Source organism: Passer montanus, unplaced genomic scaffold (genome assembly GCF_014805655.1).
Source record: "Passer montanus isolate IOZ18808 unplaced genomic scaffold, ASM1480565v1 scaffold4, whole genome shotgun sequence".
Classification (NCBI taxonomy): domain Eukaryota; kingdom Metazoa; phylum Chordata; class Aves; order Passeriformes; family Passeridae; genus Passer; species Passer montanus.
Genome location: NW_024368818.1, coordinates 10,679,385 through 10,700,273, shown reverse-complemented (window position 1 = coordinate 10,700,273; position 20,889 = coordinate 10,679,385). Strand labels below are relative to the sequence as shown.

Here is a 20,889-nt window from a genome sequence, read left to right as displayed (position 1 = left end):
TGTGCTACCACTTTATCAAATGCTCATGGCAACAGCTAAATGTAAATCCACAAGGAAATAAGATGATAATCAGAGTACACTTAGATTGCTGGACCTTCTGTGTGCTGTAGGGGTGATGGACCATGTCCTCGGTGGGAGCTAGGCTAATTTGTTTCAGGTGAAGATCTATTCCAGTCATTCTAATTTGCCTTAACATAAACCCATGCTGTTTTTGAATGGCAGCTTCTGCCATTAATGTCAGTGAAGACATTGACATTGAGTTCATCTGGGGCTAGGACTGACATTTTGTCCATTGTTCATGTACCACCTTCTGTGGGATGTGTGTGTTAGACTTGGGGACAATAACTTTGGATTATTCCTCTCTCTTAGAGATAGCTGTATTGGAGCTGACCACATGTAAAAAAAAACTTTGTCTCTTTATTCTTTAATGCTAATTATGCAAAGTCAGATGCACTTTGAGAAACGAAATGGTTGTGTGTCTCAAACTGTGTAACTATAAATATAACTGTGCTGAAAACAGCATGTGAAGATCTGTGTCTGTGCCTGTGTGCATTTCTCAGTGAGATGAGTCTGTTCTCCCACCTGGAGCAAAAAGCAGATAATACAATTATAGAAACAGTTAACTCCTCACTACCCATGGGTGGAATATTTGTGTTGTGTATTATTTAGACGAAACTTTAAAGAAATCAAAGTTTTTCCTTTTCACAAGTGCAGCCTTGATTCAGGTAAAACATTCGTATTCTCAAAGGTGCATTTCAATAAGTACTCTCTGGTCTTAAAAGTCAATTTATATACATTTTGTATTGCATATATTCTTTACTGAATTTACCTTAATTCAGAATTTTTGTAACTGTATTGAAAGCTGATGGTAGTTTCCTTTTACTGTAATTTTGTCCTAATGAGTGTTATGAGGACAGTGAAAATCTCTATTCACATTTGTTTAGATCAGAAGAGCTAATAAATGATGTTTTATTTCTGATAGAAGCTGCCTTTTGTGCTCACATACATGCCTGGTAGGCCAGATGTGAATGAAAAACAAACTATAGAAAAGAGCAAAAGTTTAAATCAGGAAGGCATTTGGAGGAAACAGGTTTCCCTTCCTTCTCTGTAGTGTTCACTCCATGCTTATTACAGTAGTCAACTCTTTTATGGTACAGAGTTATGGTTAACCCATAAAAAGAACTTTTCCTGTACACTGCACTCTCTCAGCTACAAGTAAGCTTAAGAATTTGTGTTGGAGGTGAAAGGTCCAGCTGTAGTCACAGAAAAACACACCCACTACTTCCAATAAATATGATTGTGGCTTTATAAATCACTTAATATTATCAGTCTGTCTTCTAGATTCATAGAGTGAAGAGCATATGACTCTTTATAGGGAAAAGCTTGTAACTGTCATGCAAAGTCTTTCAATTCAGTGGTGGTGGCTTTCTAATCGTTTCAGTCTGTCACTGACTTTGAGGAACAGATGATATTACTCCTCCATAGCACCTGCAAGACAAAAAACAATGATGATGTGACAAGGGCTACTAAGCAAACCACCAAGTTACATGTACATGCAACTATTATTCAGCTATTAGGAATAATTTTAATGGAAATATTTAAAGTAAAGATCCTGAAAAATTAATTTTGTCCACATATTAATGTCATCTTTGACAATACAAGTACTGTAAACGGGCAGCCATTTTGTTACAATAATTTTCAGTTGAACTATTATATTTTTTAGATAAAGATATCACTCAGAACATACGTTTGTCTTTGGCTCCACTTAAGAAACTGCTAAGCCTGAGGTTTATCAACATAATGTTTAAAAATCCATTTATTTAATCCACTTTTTACTGAGGTGAAGCTATTGAATTACTTTTGGTGTGGGGTTTCTGTTTTGGTTTGGTTTGGTTTTCTTCTCTCTAGCTGACTTCTTTAAATTCAGCATTGTTTTCTGTAGGTACCTTCTTTATTATTTAATTTTTATGTGAATGAAAGAAACTCTCCTTAGCAGATAGGTAACTTCTGCTACTGACTCACCTTCATTTCAATAAGATGTTTGCCAAGAAGCAAAACAAAACCTTTGGGCTTTGTACTAGCTCTACCCCAGACATACACCTACATTCTGTTGAGATAGTGGAAGTGTCCATAAGGAGACCATTTAATGTGATTGAGCTATTTGATGCAGTAGAAAAACAGAGACACATATAAGCATGAAAGATTGAATCAAAATGTAAGGAGACATGAACTTTAACCACTTTTCATTTGGCTTGTCTTGCACTTAGCTCTGGCATTGTGGATTTGGGCTACTATGGGAGACATAATATTGGATTTGAGAAGTAACATCAGTATACTACTTTTAATGTTTCTCTGAAATCAAATAATTTCTACTAGATATACATAGCGTCTCAGAAAAATCAATAAACAAAATTGCTAAAAAGTGTGATTCAGGTAATTTTAATAAAATCTTTATTTCAAAATCTATAACATTTTACAAATTTAGGCAATAATGTGTACTGGGAATTAAGCAAAATATAGGCTAATGTGTATTTATCACAGATTAAAAAAAAGAGCTGATATCAACAGCAAAATAAAACAAAAATAAAACCATCTTGTTTTCAATCCCTAGGGCTAGTACATTCTTTAGAAGTAAAGAATGCTGTGGAAGTGAAAGAGTCACACAAATAAAATTGAAAGGAAATGTAATTCAGTAGTTAGGTTGCCTCAAATAAACTTTATGTTTTCTTTGAAGTACATTTTCATAGCTCCTTTCTTGTCTAACAACAGTTTTATATCACAGAAAATCCCCTGACTTTGATAGTGTGATTCCAGGTTATGACCTCCCTGTAGTCTTGCACTGAACCATTTGACTATTGATTTAAAGACATGCTGGAGTGCCTGAACTGAGCCAGGCATTGTGTGGAGGAAAGGGAATAGAGATCTGTCCTCCGGTACTCTCAAATGATAGAGGGCTAAGCAAGTCTGCTCCCAAGACAAGATCACATCACACACAGTTACTAGTGCTCAGAAGAAATATTTTAATCCATTAAACTCTGGTATCCCCTTTGTCAATAATTTAAACTGTTTTAGTTCATATTCATCCCTCTAATTTTTTTTCCTTTTTTTTTCTTTTCCTTTTTCCTTTTCCCTTTTCCTTTTTGTTTTCCTTTTTCTTTTTCCTTCTCTTTCTCCAATTTTCTATCTATTTTCTATTTTCTATTATTTACTATTTTTTCTTTACTTTTTTTCCTATCCCTATTCACTTTTTTCCTTTTTCCTTTTCTATTTCATTTTTCTTTTCCTAAATCCTAAAAGCCTTCAAAGAAACAAACCTTCAAACAATTCCACAAATAATTAGAAAAAATATTTGGGGAGTCATGATACTGTCCTGTTTTTCTTTCTTTAAATCAGTTGATTCAAACAAAATAATTCAACTGACACCTTGGTATTTCAAAAGGTCATTTCTGCACCTACTAAATCTATGATGCCATCTTATTTGACTTTTATACAAGAAACTCTGTGTTTTAAATCCTGCTGTCTTTTGGGAGGATGTCTCTGTAAACAACTGAAAAATGTTTCTTTTATCCTTTTCCAAATTCCTCCTTCACTTTATTACTCCGAGGAGTTCTGTGAAAACAAAGCAAAGTAAGAACATAAGTCTCCTGATATGGCAAGATCAGCCACGTCTCACTGCTTTCTCTTTGTTCCCTGTCTGTCTACACTCATCTTTTGTTTCAGCTTCTATATTTAGACTGTGAGCTCTCCGAGACAGGGGCTGTCTTGTTTTGATCCGTGTTCTGTGCCAAGTGTTAAAGCAGTGCAAATAAATAACATTAATGATGTACTGCTCCAGTCTGTCAGGACACTGCAGGGCTGCACTCAGCTCATCTGGCTGGTGAGTCGGGAGACGTAGGTAGATGTAGTGACAGTGCCTGTCACTCTGTGTTGTTTCATCTTAGCAGCCACAGAATCTATCAAGTTTCATATCAATTCACGAGTTTCCAGAACTTGTTGTGCGGTTTAACAAAAAAATCCGTAATTCTTCTTAATGTGCTGTGGAGGTAAAAGCAGCTTGTAAGCAGCATTATAAAATGCCCAGAGGTGGTAATTTTCTCTTTAATAATGTCAGGTTTTCAAAAACTTTTTTATTTGTTCGTTTGTTTATTTATTTATTTTTAGGAGGGAAGAAACCTACATTGGGAGAAACTTTGGGGCAGAAAAAAATATTTGTAATGTATTTAAAAATGTAGGTTTGTTCTTTCTCAAAGTAACTTTTACCTAATTTTGAAATACCCTTTCCTTTTAAAGATCTGAAATTGTAGGAACACCTTTGAAAGAGAGGCAAAGAGATGCAGGTAGTACCTGCTAATTAATTCAATTTTACCAAAACTAATTTTAGAAAAATTATTCAGCTACTGGTATTTGCTTCTGTTTTGGAAGTTTAAACATAACTATGTGAGGAAGAGGTAATTCACCATTTTAAATTAAGAGTATTAATGTCAAAACAATAATTTTCAACTCAAACTTTTGTTTTAATTCTGTGTACTACATCACTGACTATTTCCATACTATGGTCTATATGATATGTTTAAAAGAAAACCCTATATATATTAATGTATTTTTTGTTCTGTGATTTTTACTTAATGTATCACTATTTTTACTTAATTATTTATATGCTTTATAAATTCATTCTTAAGACATACAGAAACTGTTATACCATTTAGTTTGCTATGTTTCAGTTAATAGCATATGTGCTTTACAGCCGGTTCTTAGCATAACTATTTCCTTACCATTTTAGAAAATAAATGGTTTTTTTAAAATATATTCTCATGTTTCCCCAGGTGTTCCCCAGTACATAAAAAATTATTTTAAGTTGCTAATAACTAGTATCTTTAGGGTCTTGCAGTCAATACCAAATTTTCTGTTGTGTTTAAAGAACTTCAGGATGCAAATTTACCTGAGAAAATTGCATGTCACCTCATCGACAGGAATGTTAGAAATAGTGATTAATAGTGATTATTTTCCAATGCATTTTCTCCATTTTTATGCCTAATTATTTTATTACATACATTTATAAAAATTTATAACAGCTCAGAGTTTTTTTCTCTCTCTCTCTCTCTCTCTCTCTTTTTTTTTTTTCTTTTTTTGACTGGTTATTTTGAGGGGTGGAGGTCTTGGGAAGAATAGAACAGAGAATTCAATATTTTAAACATTATGTATAGTTGCATCCTCTTTCTTCATTCATTAATAGTCCCACTTTCTTCTTAATACCCCCTAAAAATTCTTTCTTGTCCAAGGAAAGGACTACCATAAATTTATGGTAGAGATGTGGAAGTATTACAGATGAGACAGCAGAAATGTCCTGTTCTGTGATTACAAGATTAGTTCTCAGACTCTCACACTATTATTTTTAATCTCTCTCTGTCTGAAAACTCAGCAAGAAATGGATATTTGTCAAATTTTGGCCCTGTTTCTTTGTGGAATATCTCTAAAATAAAACATCTTTATTCTTTGACAATAAAATTCTGAACCTTGTACATACAGCATTTTGAAAGGGTTGCTCAAAATAGTACAGTTTATAGAGCTAATACAAGTTTTGGTCCCTGTCTAATTTCAACAGTAGATACTCACAGGATGTCTAAAGAAAAATTCAAATCATATCCACTATTCAAATCATATCCAATATTCTGCAGTCCCACATTGTAAGTAACTTTATGGTCTGCTCAGTTAGCAAGGGACTTTAAACCAAAACTGATCCTGTAGAATTATGTAAGAGAGGAATTTTCAGGTTGAGACTTATCACTACATAAAAAAATAACTTTTTGTACAGAATTTAAAATTATAATTGAAAACCAGTAAACTGCTTTTTAAAATATTATTTTCTGTCAGGGAAATGCTATACTCATTAAGCCTAGATTGAGCTTGACCTTTGAGATGAAGAAGAGACTTCTCTTTCTTCAGAGACTCACAGAACACTTTACATTGGAGAACACCTTTAAGATCAAGTCCAATGGTTAACCCAGCACTGCCAAGTCCACCATGACCCCAGCTGCCACATCTACATGTCTTTTAAATATTTCCATGGACGGTGACTCCACCACTCCTCTGGGCATCCCATTCGGGTGTTTGACAAACTTTCCAGTGAAGAAATTTTTCTGAATAGCCAATCTAAATCTTCCCTGTACCCATGAATATCAGATACCAGGTGAATGGTCAGAAAGGGAAGAAGGAGTTGAGTGTGAATACCTGTCTGAATGTTTTTTTCTAAAATATCTTGAACCATATGTTCATTCCAATCTTTGTGAGTCAGAGACCGCTTTTCTCTTATCTGCTTTAGCTAACTTACCTTGCAGACATTGCTTTTTTATAAGCTTGGATTTATTTTTGATTCCTCTTCTGTCTCAGTAGAGATACCACTTACCGCCTTGGGTTTACAATGTCTCTTTGACAAATTGCCTGCAAGTTGGACAGTGAAGTGCTCAGCCTAAAATCACCTTGTGAATCTAGCACAAACAGGTTTGCCACTTTTCCTGAGGATGAATCCTGTGAGTGCCAGTGGATTGGAGACTCTTTCTTTACTGTCTGTTGTCTGTCAAATGCATTCTAACAACAAGAGGCTCTGAGAGTGCTCTTGCAGTTCAGTAAGGGAGCACTCTGCAAACCTTTGAGGACTTTACCTTATTTGTGAGCTGTCATTGCTTGGCAATAGATGAGCCCTAAAAGGTCTTGTCATGTTCTTGGGATACCTATTGTTTGACATCCCTCCTGAAATCATTATGAAAAGTAGAAAAAACATTACAGTAAAACTGAAAGTGATTTTACTTACTGAAATGAAAACTTTTATGAAGTGATTTACTAGGAAAAATAAGAAGTGAAATAAGTAAGCATACTCTAATTAGTTTAATCTGATTTAAATTTAAGTCTATTTTCACATCTCAGTCAGAGTGAAGGCTCTGAAGCCGGGGTAATTCTTCAAGTGATTTTCACAGATCACACAGCTGTGACCCTGTCCTTTAGAAAGGCCAATCCTTAGGCTTTGCTTTCCTCAAATAGGATCATAACTTGTAGTAAACCTGCCAATCTTTTTCAACTAGAAGTAAATTCATCTCTATCCACTTCCTATAAATCCTACATCCTTACAACTGAGTCAGTCAGAGCATCACTTCTGTGCTAGCAGAATCCTGCCTGACACAGGATTTATCTTCATTAGAAAAGGATTTCTTTGTCTATCTCCGTGGGATCTGCTGGCTGGATGGGCTCAATTACATTTGGTGTCTAGTTGACTACAAGCAGATCCAGCCTTCAATGAGAGCAGAAAAATGGGGTTTGAGCCTGGATGTGGAAAGATCATTTACTATCTTAAATTAAATACATCCTTCTGAATGATTTAATCTTTGTTAATTGATGACTTAAGTTAATGGCATGTGGTAGAGGGTACAATTATATAATGTTATAATGAATACAATGTACAATATGTATGAGGAACGTGTGATGAAAGCAAAAATGTAGAGTAACCCTAGATTTCAGCCCAGATACCCTTAGTTATTTAAAAGTAATTTATGTATGCCAAGATAATTTTCAATGCTTATTCGAGAAGACTAAGCTATTTCCAAAGGATTTCATTAAATCGTTTAGTAGATATCAAGCTGAACAGAACAGACCTCCACTTGATGAGCCGTTTACTAAGTAAAGTTCATCCTAAATATCTGAAGTTCAGTGAGAGGAAATGCTAAATCCTGCACTACAACTGATTCCAGGCAACAGTACACATTTGGGATTCAAGTATGACTCTGCGAAATTGTGTTTTATTAAATTAACATATTAGTTAACTTGTTCACCATAAAATAGAGATGAGTTTATCAGTTCATTATTAATTAATAAGGAAGGGCAGGTACAAGAGCTATTAAGCTTATTTAGGAATCACAACATGTTTCAAATCTATATATAGGTGGAGGGTAATATTCCAGAAGGTACCAAATGGGAAATAAATAATATCCAGAAGTTATATTGGGGGTTTTAATTGTTATTATTTTATTTTATTATTTTAATTTTTTATAATACTCTGTGAAATAATGTAACTTGCAGGCCTTCTTTCAATGTTTTGTTTAAAACCATTGTCTAGGTACAACTAGTTGAGGGATAAAAGATTGCAAATATTTCCCTGCATAAAAAGGAGGTTACCAAGTGTAAGAAAATATTCCTCATTTTTCCTGCCTTTATAGCATTTTTAGTCATTGTAGTGTTTTCTCTATCCCTGAGACAAGGCAGGGCAAAGAGTCTGTGATTTAGTCTGTGAGGTAGATGTGATTCAGCTGAGCAAAGTCTGTCCTGAAAGAGAGTTGTGTCTAGGTAAAGTGCCATGAGAGAATGTTAAACAAACCTTAACCACTTCTCTAGCACTGATCTATCCAACAAGCTTCACAGTAAAAACAAAACAGATATTAGTATGGTTCAAAGAATTTACAATCTGGTATTTCACATGGTAAGAAAATGGTAGGAATAAAACCTATAAAAACAAAGAGAACATGTCTCTCAAACCCCATATCTGTGAACCCCATCACAGCTGAGCTCAAAGGATAGCAGACACATTGTCATAAATAAACTAAATTTCTTGTAGCCTGTAGGCATGACTGGCTGTAAGACAGAATTTCTACAAAGTACTGAGTTGTAGAGAAGTGCAACATTCCTGGATTTGTGCTTTCAGCTAATTTTCAAAACAATAATTCTTTCTGAGGAAGGGTCATTTCAGAGAACCCACTGCAGAATTTTATCCTCAGCTTGAGTCGTTCACTATCTGCTCTGTATTGCCCCTCAAAGCATTAGATAGAGCCTTTTCTTGAACCTCAAGGGATAACTAAAAGGCTTTGGGTGATCTGACTTAGGATTCAACACCTTTCAAACACCATTGCGCCATCAAATGCTTTTCATAAAAAAAAAAGGGAAAACCACATAGGCCTTGCTTAAAAAAATTAGAAAAAGATTGATAGGACAAATTCACTGATGAAAAGTCAACATATAAGCCAAGATAAAAGGATTAGATAGTAGTAAGCATCTGTGTGGAAAACTGAGGGTTTGGTGATTAAAGGCCAGAGCATGCACACAGCAGGCGCATACTATAGGGGTTTAGAGGGTAAAAAAACTAATTAGCTGAATAGATTAAGAGGCCAAGGGCAAAAGCAAAATAGTAGTGCTGACTGCAAGAATAATGATTAGATCATGAATGTAGTTATGCTGTTGATTCTGTTACTTTTAAACCTGTGCATTTGAAACAGACTTGGCACCTGCAATATTGTGTTGTATGAAGTAAAAGAAAATATTTTAACTGATAAGGTGCTGAACCATGACCTCAGCCTTCTCTTATTCAGGGAACACAAAAGAAGAAAACAGATCTTCTCTAGATAAGCTTATTTTGTATTTCGTGTTTTCATTTATAAAATGTCCCAGAGAGATATGAGGTGTGAGAAAATACTTGGATATCTTTTATTTATGCAAGATTTGATACTAACTGAAGGTTTGAAATATCTGTTTAGTTCCTACTAAAGTATTCAACTATACTTCTAAGTGATAATACATGTGCACTTTTCCTGTTTCCCTGCTGCAGCAGGATGTGGTATGGGCGTATGATAATTTATGAACGGTTGCAGCAATGCAGAAATTCTTAACACTAACAGTTGTACAAAAGCAGTGCTCTGAGTATGGCTAAAAACACAGAGAAGGTATTCACAGGCACTCAGGAAAGCTATCAAATACCTTTACCCTTGTTATATCTACCTTAAATATATCTATCTTAAATATAATTGTATAGGAATTGCAAGATTTGAAAAAAAGAAAAAAAAATCTTTGACTTTATGATATGGAAGCCTTCTACTGCAACATACTTATAACTCTTCCCGTAATATTCTAAGCATTTACTAACACATTAGATTAGTTCATTGTCTTTATCCAGAAATAGTTATAAGCAACTGTCTTTTGAAGTACCTATAAAAATTGCAGATTAAATACAATTGTAGGCAGAAAGCAAATGTTGGGAGAAAGAAATAAATAATGAAAAATATGAGGGGTAACAAGGAGTTATTTAAGAATGCTTTGGTGCGTAGCAGAAATGCTACAGTTACTCTCCAGAAGGAAGGTCACACTGATTAGAAATGATGTAAAAGAGAGCAGTTGCATGCACAAAACCACATATATTATTAAATATTTCATATATGATAGGAGTAATAAAAAAATTATATGGAAATCCATGCTCTACAGGACTAAGTTATGTCTATTAGAAACAATACTAACATTAGGAGATACTTTCATGTAGATCCCAGCAGAACAAGGTATAATTAAAGAAAAAAAGTGGTCTTGATAGTGCATATAGAATTATCAGTAATTGACTGGATGTTCCGTAAATATATTGGTTCTATTTGAAGGACAAACATGCATCTGAATTATGTCATATGGAGAGATGATAAAAGCAATTAAAAGGTTCTCATATAGTTTATGACTTATAATTTAAAGGATATGGCTAAAGATCTCTCTGGGCTGTTCATGTTGATTTTTCAGTATGAATAGAAATGCTGAAAAGCTCCAGTGTTCCAAAAGAAGCAAATGCTTCACAATTGGTTTTAAAAAAGTTAAATTGGTAAACTTTTCTCTGTTACAAGTTCTTCATCATAATGTTCCTTCACAGAGAAACAGTGATACATCTCATATGTATCAAAAGGTTGAAAAACCAATATAATTAATTGGAAAAACTTAGAGAAAAATCTTTGGAGAAGTATGCTTGGTAGACAAAGCAAGTACAATCCGTTTATTCTGTACAGATTTATCTAAGGCTTCTGACTTGATTCTGAAGAACATATTTATAAAGAAATTAGAATGATATAAGAACAACCTATAGAAGTCCCGCAAAACAGAAACTAGCTAATCCTGAGCTTTTACTATAGGAGTTACTGTCTATCTGGCCGTCTTTTTTTAGGATTCAGTTCCTGGCATGTGCTTTGTAGTGTTTTAGAGAATTGTAAAATGCAATAAATCCTAGCAGCATTTGCAGTGAATCTCATTGGTTTAATTAGTGAATCTTCTCTTTATTGCAATAAAATGGTATAATAAAATAGCACAGATATTTTTTTTAAATTTGGATTTTTATGACAGATTTTAAAAAAATCAGAATAAATGCAATTCTTACAGAAAAAAATATTTTTTGCATCACTTTATTAAAAGTTATGAGGAGTTAAATGCAGCTTAAACTAAGTAAAGATTAGACATGTACTCCCAGGTTTTGATTGAAATATGAAGACTATACATGTTTTTCAATCTGTTTGTAGAGTACCAATCAAATAATACCTTTAAAAAGTGTTGCTGTTGCAAGTCTTCAAATTATTTTACGAATATTTAGGCAAATGAGTTATTTTCACATCAGCCAAGTTATTGTCTCTTTTGAGATAGGAGGGCAACAAGCTCAAAACAACCCAACCAAAAAGTTATATACACATGCTTTATTTTCTGAGATACATTTTATATATCTGAACCCACAATATTTTTGTAGTATAATGGAACTTCCTCATTCAGCTGTAAATGTTTTCTTGAGCTCTAATGAAGCAGTTAATCAAGTCTGTTCATTCATCTACAGAACATAAATTCCTTATATCATCACGTAGCTGTGTACACATAATTGCATGTATTCCACACTCACTGGAGAGTTACTGATATAAACAAACATATTATAGTAGGGTCTTTTTTTTGTTTGTTTTTTTTTTTTCCTGGGTTTTTTTGTTGGTTGTTGTTGTGTTGTTTTGTTTGTTTTGTTTTTAGTATGTTATTGGGTTTTTTGTACTAAAGGCAATTCAAATTCAAATGCCAGGAAGTGAGTACTAAGTAGAGTTCATATATAGAAAAAGAGCACTTAAGTCTATCATTCTCCATATAAAAACTTGAAATCAGCCTCTTCATTTATGTCACTACAATTGGATGTTTGAACATCTACACATTATTTCTTTTTTTTTACAAAAAAATTCACAAAATCAGTTAATGGCAATTTCAAGCTGAGAAGTTGGGACATGAGAAATGGAGAGTCAAGAATTTTTTTCCTGTGGATATAGTCCCTTCCTGAGTGTTGCTGCAATTTTAATGACTTCCACTTCCTGTAATATTTCCTTTGGTCAAAGAAAATATTTTACACGTGAGAAGACACAATGGGGGACACAGCCACTGCAGCTGACCCCAGCTGACCAAAGGAATATCCCAGACCATATGTCATCATGATCAGCATATAAATTTGGGGAAGAAGAGGGGATGTTCACAGTTCATTTGGAGTGATGTTGTGTCTACCCAAGTCACCATTATGCATGATGCCCTGCTGTGGTGGGGATGGCTCAACACCTGCCTGACCATGGGAAGCAGTGAATGAATTCCTGATTTTTCTTTGCTTGTTCATGTGTCTTTTGCTTTACCTATTAGGCTGTCTGATCTAAGTTTATGATTTTTCTTACCTTTAGTCCTCTGATCCTGTTCCTACACCACTGCAAGGAGGAGTGGGAGGAGCGGTATGGAATTAGCTGGGGTTAAACCATGACAAAATATACATAACTAAAGTTAGGATTTCTGCTGTAAAGGTGGTACACTCAAATGCACAGATGAGCAAACCTAGAAGTACTTTGGAAGGTAATGACAAAGGGTACATAGTGCTATTGTTTGTAGTGGCTGCTGCAAGTGGGCAAAGGGTTTTTGGATGCTGGATGACACTGCTTGGTATAAAGCCATAGAATCCTTTAGGCTGGGAAAAAAGTTTAAGATCATCAACTCCAATTGTTATCCTAACACTATCAACTCCATCCTTAAATAAAATCCCTAAATGCCACATTAATACTTTTTTAAAATACCTCCTGGCATGGTGACACAACCACTTCCCTGGGCAACCGCTTCAAAATGCTTCAAAGCCCTCTCAAAGAAGAAATTTTTAATAGCCAATTTAAAAGTTTAATTTAACAGACTTAACAGAAGATGACTTCTAGAAAAGAAAATCTCTACAAATATATAATCTCTTTATTACAATGTGAGCCTAAATTTGTAGCATGCTTTATAATTCTTATTCTATTACTAGTGAGCTCTTCATCTAATATGAAACAGAGCAGATAATTTTGAGATAGAACTGTTTCTATCACACTTTCTCTCTTGAGGTGGAGAAAGCTCCAGATTTATCTGTACTCAATACTGACATTCCTGGTGACAGAACGCTCAGACAGGAATAGTGGAAAAAAGCTGATCAAAAATTGGCTCATTTATTGCAATTTTAATCTTCTGAAAGATGTAACATGTTAATGCTTTAATAATCCTTGTGTGTATATCTGGTTGACCACCTGAACAACAGACAGTATTACCTAAGAACCCTTCTTGTTTTTAAACTGAGTTTGTAGTGTAAAATTTGTCTGCATATTCTTTTCTTGGAACTTCACCAAATGTTACTACACAGCATTATGACACTGGTATAAATTAGTCACAGGATGCACAGACTGTGCTCTAACAGTGTCTGTCACCTCATGGCAAGCAGCACAAAGAAGAAAAGGTAGTAGAGTCTCTGTCCATGGATGAAAACAGGCCTCTCCCCTCATCTTCCCATCTGGTAAAACAAATAGCTTGTCTGGTTCTGAGGGGAAAATGGGAAAGGACTCATAAATGGGAGAAACTGACCTTGAGAGTATGATAGAGGTCCTGACACTAAAGTACGTGATAGCAAGAAAAATCTATACTTTGAAAGGCTCTTGAAAAGTATTCATTTTTTACATTAGACGAAAATACTTCTACTGCTACCAGTAGTTTACCATACAGATCTCTCATGATCTTTCTCTTCTGCGTTGAAGGAATATTTAATGAAAATCACAAAAAGGGAAGCTGATATTTTTCTCTTAGTTACATTTGCAGAGAAAATCAGAGACACTACAGAGACTACAATGCCTTGACATAAGATATTGCCATTACTATTGTCTGAAAGTAACAGCCACTGCAGAGTTAATAACTTGATTACAATTTAGAAATGCCACCAGAGTAAAGCCAGTATGTCTCTATTTATTCTAGAGCCACAACCAACTCCAGTATTAGCCATGTGCCATTTATTCTTTTTTCGACCTTGCCCCAGGAAAGAGGTAGTTTGCCACCAGCCTTTTGGGGATATTGCAAGTAGGAAATGGGTAGTGGGCACTGAGTAAAGCTTGCTTTGTGTTTATTTCTTACTATCTAAGCACTTACTGAATCTTCCCAAAGCTAAAGGATAGCTGGAAGTTTTCCAAAATTATTCTCAGCTTCTCTTGGTCACAGTGTCAGAGAGTTCAAACGAGTTGAGTAATTTTTAAGTCCTAGCTTATTTCTAACAGACAAAAAAAAAAAAAATAAAAAAATCATGGCTTGTTTCTGTGAACTGCAGGAGAATTGCCATCATTTATACCTAATTTTCTTGAGTATCACAGTGTTACTCTCAGTAGAAGGGTCCACTCTCCTAAGCCACAGAAATAACTTTCTCTTCAATTTCAGCCAGTGTGTGACTATGCTTGGAGTTTTTGACCCCTGTAATTCTTCGTCTCTTTTTGAGAATTCAATCTCTGATTAATGTCTGCATTCTCTGCAAATCATTCTGAATAATTTCCTTAGTGATCTGTCTCCTGAAGAGGAATTAGGCACTGAGGATTAAACATGAATGGGTCTCTGTCTTTAATTACACTGTGTCAGGTTCCGATGTCTAAATGAAAAAATTATACCATTTAAAGTCCAATGTTGTTTTTTTTTTTCCCAAAACTTTTATCATTATTTTGGCTCCTTTCTTTTGTGGAACTCAGAGATACAATCAACTCATTGCAGGCACCTACTTATATTACTATTTGATCAAAAAAAACTCAACAAAAAACAGCAACAAACTTAGACCTGTCCCCAAACTAGAAATTGATAGAGAGATCCTGAAAGTTTTTGTGGTGTATTTTCAGTCTTGTGTGCACATGCATAACTGTATCAGACCTAGGGAGTGTAACATATAAAGGGCCACAGTACTGAAGAATCTTTACTCAAGAAAATTGTTTGTATTGACTCCTTTGTTAGTTGATCGCTATTCTAAAAGGACAAGATTTTCAAGTGTAAATCGGCATAATTTTCAATTTGGCTGAAGAAATCCTATAATAATTTGCAGAAATGAGTATTTGGTTTTGCTGTTGCTGTTAGTAACAGTCTTTGCATAAACAAGGAAGATAACAGATTCCAAAAGGTAGTAAGTGCAACAGACCTGTAATATATTCAATCCAGATCTTGCAAATTGAGACAGGGAAAGAAACTGATGAGTCCAGCTTCTATTTATCACTAAAGGTGGTCTTCATATCACCTAATAATAATAATAATGATATAGATGTCTAACCTTTTCTGTCTAGAAGCTGTCAAGTCTGAGCTAGTCACCAAAGTTCCCTGTGTAGCAGGTGGAAAGGAGTGGCTTCATCCACAAGGTGATCTCTGTCAGCCTAAGATAAATGTTTGAGGTAGAAAGATGGAATAAAGTAAGGTGGAAGAGAAGTGAGATGTATCATTCTCTGGACAAATGTGTCTTCCTTTTCCTAAAGCATTAAAGGTCATGGAGACAATCTGGCTAGACTTGACCCACAGGCAGATAATATTAGATGAGAGAAATCCTACCTCGCACTGTGGCACTTGAGAAAATCATATTACTTTCCTATGACTATTTGCACATCCATAAAATGGGGCATATAATATATCCCTATATCAAAAATATCCTGCAAAATTTGATTCATGGTAAGTCTTTGTGACCCTTGAGTAAAATGAAGCATAGGGACAGTACAGCATATTTCTCTAAGGGCAAAAAGTGCAAATTCATTAAATTTATATTATCGCCTTTTTGTAAATACCTAGGTTTTGCATGCAGCATCCCACCTTGAGCCTTGTCAACAGGTCTCAAAAAGCTGAAAATATAAAGAGAGAATGTGCACAGTTAAATGAGTTTGGTGATTGTCAAGCTATTTCTATTAGGCTGTAATAGGCTTGGTATCTAGGTCATGCTTTGCTCAGAAAAGAATGAAAAAGAGCTTTAAATGCACTTTTCATCTCAGCAGAATGACCCCACATGAATTCAAAATTGAGCCAGAGAAAGCTGTTAATCAGAGATTAAGCTCTAACAAATAAGTTTTCTGCCAATAATGTCTGTGGTCATCTACTGTGATGTGTTCAATAGGATCATGTTTAGAATTAAAACCCAGTTAATTTAATCTTTTCCTGTTCTACCTCTTTTAGGAGAATGCTGACACACCACAGTTCGGAATTGTTCAAGGCATTAGGAAAAAAAATGGGCAAATTCAGAACTTCACGCATCACACCTTGTTCCCTGCTCGTGAAGTACTAATGTTGAGTGGGTTTATGGAAGGGGTTAAAGTGAGAAATGGTCCACAGGAAAAAGTGGTGAAATAAAGGAGAAATTTGGGTTCCTGACTGAAGTCTCACTTGTCTAAATGTTTACCTATTTGCTTCAAAAGGAAAAGAAAAAGGCTTCAGTTTTTCCCATCTGTTATTACATTATATCATCACTACTGTGGACACAGAGAATGTACTATTCAAAACTCAAGAAGTGATTTTCTTTACTCAGTAGAAGGTAGGTGAGATAAAGACAAGCTGTGGCTAGCCTATGGTGCTGACCCAGCAAAGCTTGGACCAGTTGCAGCAGTGAAATCTCTTGGTAATTCTTCCTTTCTGGGTCATGTAAAAGAGGTAACGTTTCTTGAATGCACAGAGAATCTGCAGGAGGATGGATTCAGAAGGCATGTTGATTTTTAACTTACTGGGTTATTCAAAGAGGCAGCCAGGTCCAGCAGGCCAGAAGGACCAGTTCACACTCACACACCTGGAAAGACACCAGTGCACTCAACTATTAATCAGGCAGGAAGAATTTGTCTTTGTTATCCCATGGAAAGGTCTGATCCTTGATGTTTTGAAGCTGCCATCCTAGAGAATCTGCAGACACCTAACTACCTACTGCTCAACCCCTTTGCCTTATAGGGAAATCAAGGTGTTAACTGTTAGAATCTCAACTATTACATTTCTGTCTGTAGTTTTGCTTTTCTTATAGTGCATGGATGTAGCTCATGTGCTCTTGTCACACCTTGTCACAATTTCCCTGGTAAAACTGAGTCAAGATCACACAGCTGCATGAAACCAGTGTTTGATCAAGGATAGCTGAACCTCTGGGTTGAGAATTACACTTTGACTGATCCTAATTAAAACTGAAATGACTGACTCTTACATATTTTTTACAACAATCATGTATCTTAAAAGAAAATGTATGTTACATATAGCGCCATATCTGACTCATCATGCTTGAGAATAAATTAATTTCTTCCTGTGTTTCTTTCTAATTATTGCATTGAGTTACTGAAAAGGGTTCTTAATGATGCATGAGTAGCACCCACATTACTCATTTACCAACCTGATGAGAAATTTCATGGGATACAGGAGACTAAACTGAATCCCTGAAAAGAAAGGCAATCAATACCATACAATTTGAATATTATTCATGTACGTGTACTGCAAATTTGGTCTGAAAGAAGGTAGATATTCTGGAATAGTCTTCCAGTAAGAAGGCAGTTTTTTTATAGCATGGATCAATATGTGGTGTGCCTTTTGTATGAGCTTAGGTCTGCATAGGTGTCCAAGGAAAATTCTTTCCAGTCCTACACTACAACTAAAAAAAGGAACAAAATGAACAAAGTAATAACTCACTGAGGAATGCATACAAACATACATGGAAATGAGTAATAAAGTTCCCCATGTATATTGACCACAACACATCTTTTACTGGTTTTTGGAAGATTCTATTTAAAAGAGCACACTGATTTGGGACAGTATTTAAAGATTTTATTTTAAGCATGTGCTCAAGGTGAACTAGTAGCTCAGTGCTGAAGGCTACACCATGTGTTTCAGTTAATATTATTGGGATTCTTAACACTTCCATAGGTTTTTTTTCTTTATATAGGCATGTAGGCTTGAGAACATATTACAAAAGAATTTTCTGTTTAATTTCAGTGCTTTGGAAAATTTGGGTACCAATTTTTACTTACTAAGTCAGTCATTATTATTTTATAGCTAAATTTGCAATTTTTCTTTAATGCTTCCAGAATATCTTTTTAGTAGTCACCTGAATGACAAGAGATCTGTTCTGATTATGCTTGAGGGATTCTTCAAGTTACTGTAATATCAGATATGAGACATGCAGATGTTCAGTCTTAACCTGTGTCATCTGTGTCACAGTTGAAATGGTGCCTGTTCTGACACCATTACAATAAGACTCCTCAAACATTTTATTATTTTTTTCTACTGACTGAAATGATGTTTACTTCATGCAACATGATTCTCAGCATTTATGAGGTGATCAGATATTGCATATACCCTTGACAAATAAAAGGTTGCTCGAAGAATAAATGTAATGCCCTTATGCATGAGCAGTGGTCTGGTATAATTCTGGTTTCTAGACAATGGTGCCTTGTAGCCTTCTAGCTTCCATCAGTCTGCTTACCTTCATCTCTGCCTTTCTGGGGCCAGCAGCAGCTGACTTCTGCTGACTCCTGCTGACTCCTGCTGTGGCATCAACAAGACCCTTCTTGGCACACTGAACAAGGTCTGGGATATCCTTGGCTCCTTGTCCATGGACCATGTTCCTGAGAGGAGAGTATTTCACTGGTTGTTCATTATGTTAAGATGGGTTTTTAATGCAAACCTTCAATTTTCCTCTGCAAGATTGCTCTACTGATGTAATTTTAGTGCCCAGAGGCCTCTAATCTTGTAGAGTTGAGAAGCAGGTATTTTTTGCTTCCCAGCAACATAATTTACTCTCATAATGTAGCACTTTTTGTCTGCTAATACTGAATCACTCCATTCTGTCTACCATTTTTTTCATCATATTGAATCACAAAGGGTAAACTGCAGTTCAGAGTTGCAGGTAAAATTGCAAACAAATTAAAATTCCTTTTTAAGTTTCTTGAAAAATTATCTTGATGGATCCAAAAGTAAAAGAGATAAGACATTATGATTCCTAATTATAGAAAGTTTGTATGATATGATAACTTTTTTTTTTTTGAGAATCTGCCTAAGCGTAGGTCATTCCTTTGTTATCATTTATTTTTCATCTCTTATTTGCTGTTTTTCATGAATGATAGTGTGAGCAGAAAAAGAGTAGGCATATTAAATAACACTTCGGCTATTTCCTAGTTTATAGCTTCCTCTCCCAGAAAGCCTTAATCTCTGATACCAAAGTTTGTACACAGAATCACATTCACTTGAAATCTAAACAGGTTGAATAAGGTACCCACAGTAAAATAACATAAATATCCCTTTTAATCTTCCAAAAATTAAAATTGATCATCCTATGACATTGTCATTCAGGTTTTGGAGCAAATTTCCTTTATTTACTCAGAGCACTTATAGAGAAGGAAGGGGTGGAGAAAAAGAATTTGTCTCATCTTACACCACAATACAATTCAGTGGCTCAACTCATGCAGATTTGTCAGTGAGGACATTAAACATTAGCCCTCTAATAGCAGAAGAAATTCTTGTGACATTAGAGCATTAAGTGATATATTGTTATACACCACTCTGGCCACTGGTTAATATTAATCATCAGCATTTGAAATGTTGTTTCAGAGCACTGTTTGATCCAACCTACCTGGAAATAAATGGAAAATGGCAAATAGTTGACTAAAGATTCCAAGATGGTGAATGAAGACCCTGAGGAAACTTTGTCATAAAGTTTCAGAGCTGGAATTTCTTCTTACTGGTTTTCACTGCATTTGCCATTTTTTTTCACGAGGAAAATCTGATTGAAGAGAGAGCTGCAAAATCTTTTGATGAGAAAAGAATATCTACCTTAAATTTTCCAGTGAGAAATCAATATGCAATCTGATTGAAGAGAGAGCTGCAAAATCTTTTGATGAGAAAAGAATATGCTTTCCAGTGAGAAATCAATATGCTTAACTTATCAAAAGTAGATTGAGCAGTGACTTAATTAAGGTGTGTAAAGATCGTCAGTGGAGGAAAATAGCAGATACTAATTGGCTCTTCAATCTTTTGGAAAAAAGATATTGCAAAACTGAAAACCATTGGAAGTTAAATCTAGAACAATTCAAATGAGAAATACAAGACAGATTTTTAACTATGACATAATCAAGCATTTGCAGGGATGTATAGGACAAAAAACAGCAGGTGATGGATTTCTTTGTTTCTTTCAAACAAAACTACATACCTGTCTAGTAAACATGCTTTAGATAAACTAATATAAATAAACCTGAAACAATGGAACAGTAAATTATATGGTCTGTGGAAAATTTAGGTGATGAAAGCAAGTGATAGATTTGCTTCTGGTTTTAACAAATGGCAAGGGCTGGCCAATTTCTATGTATTTACACTTCCTTATAAAAAGCTGGGGCTCAGATCAATATAGCTACATTTGCACATTCATAGCTGATTTCAATAAAGTCTTTCAGTCTGCATTGGAGTCTGTCTTCCCCCATTTTCTAGCACCCATAATACCTAGTTTGGTTGGCTTATCAATCAGAGTGCACAACCAAGAAGATAAAAAAGTGTTCTCCAGTCTAGTTCATGCTTGCTGTAGTCCATGGGTTGGTTATGCCTTTCCCAGCCTGCAGCACACAGGTTTCCCTAGTGTGCTTTGTTCCCAGGAGGCTTTTGTGAAGGGCAGAGTCTCTTCAGGTATTAGTCTTAATCTAGGACTGCAAATGGCTCTAGAGATTTGAATTTCTCCAGCAAAGTGAAGTGTGCCATAAGACAAAAATCCACCATCATGTATTCGTTTCTCTCCCTGCTTTGTTTTGCCTGTTTATATTTGTTTCAGTGCATATTTCTCAGTCTTTGTTTCAAAAGTGAGATTCTTCT

The 20,889-nt window shown here is 35.1% G+C and overlaps 1 long non-coding RNA gene across 1 annotated transcript; it reads right to left on the bottom strand.

The window, feature by feature from the left end:
- Window positions 1-1,321: 1,321 nt before the first annotated feature.
- Window positions 1,322-19,824, bottom strand: LOC120506740. The gene is made up of 5 exons (XR_005628587.1): window positions 19,664-19,824; window positions 18,518-18,659; window positions 16,788-16,849; window positions 15,864-15,917; window positions 1,322-1,488 (listed from the first exon to the last, which is right to left on the bottom strand). It is a non-coding gene; the product is annotated as an uncharacterized LOC120506740 (long non-coding RNA).
- Between the last annotated feature and the right edge of the window lie 1,065 nt (window positions 19,825-20,889).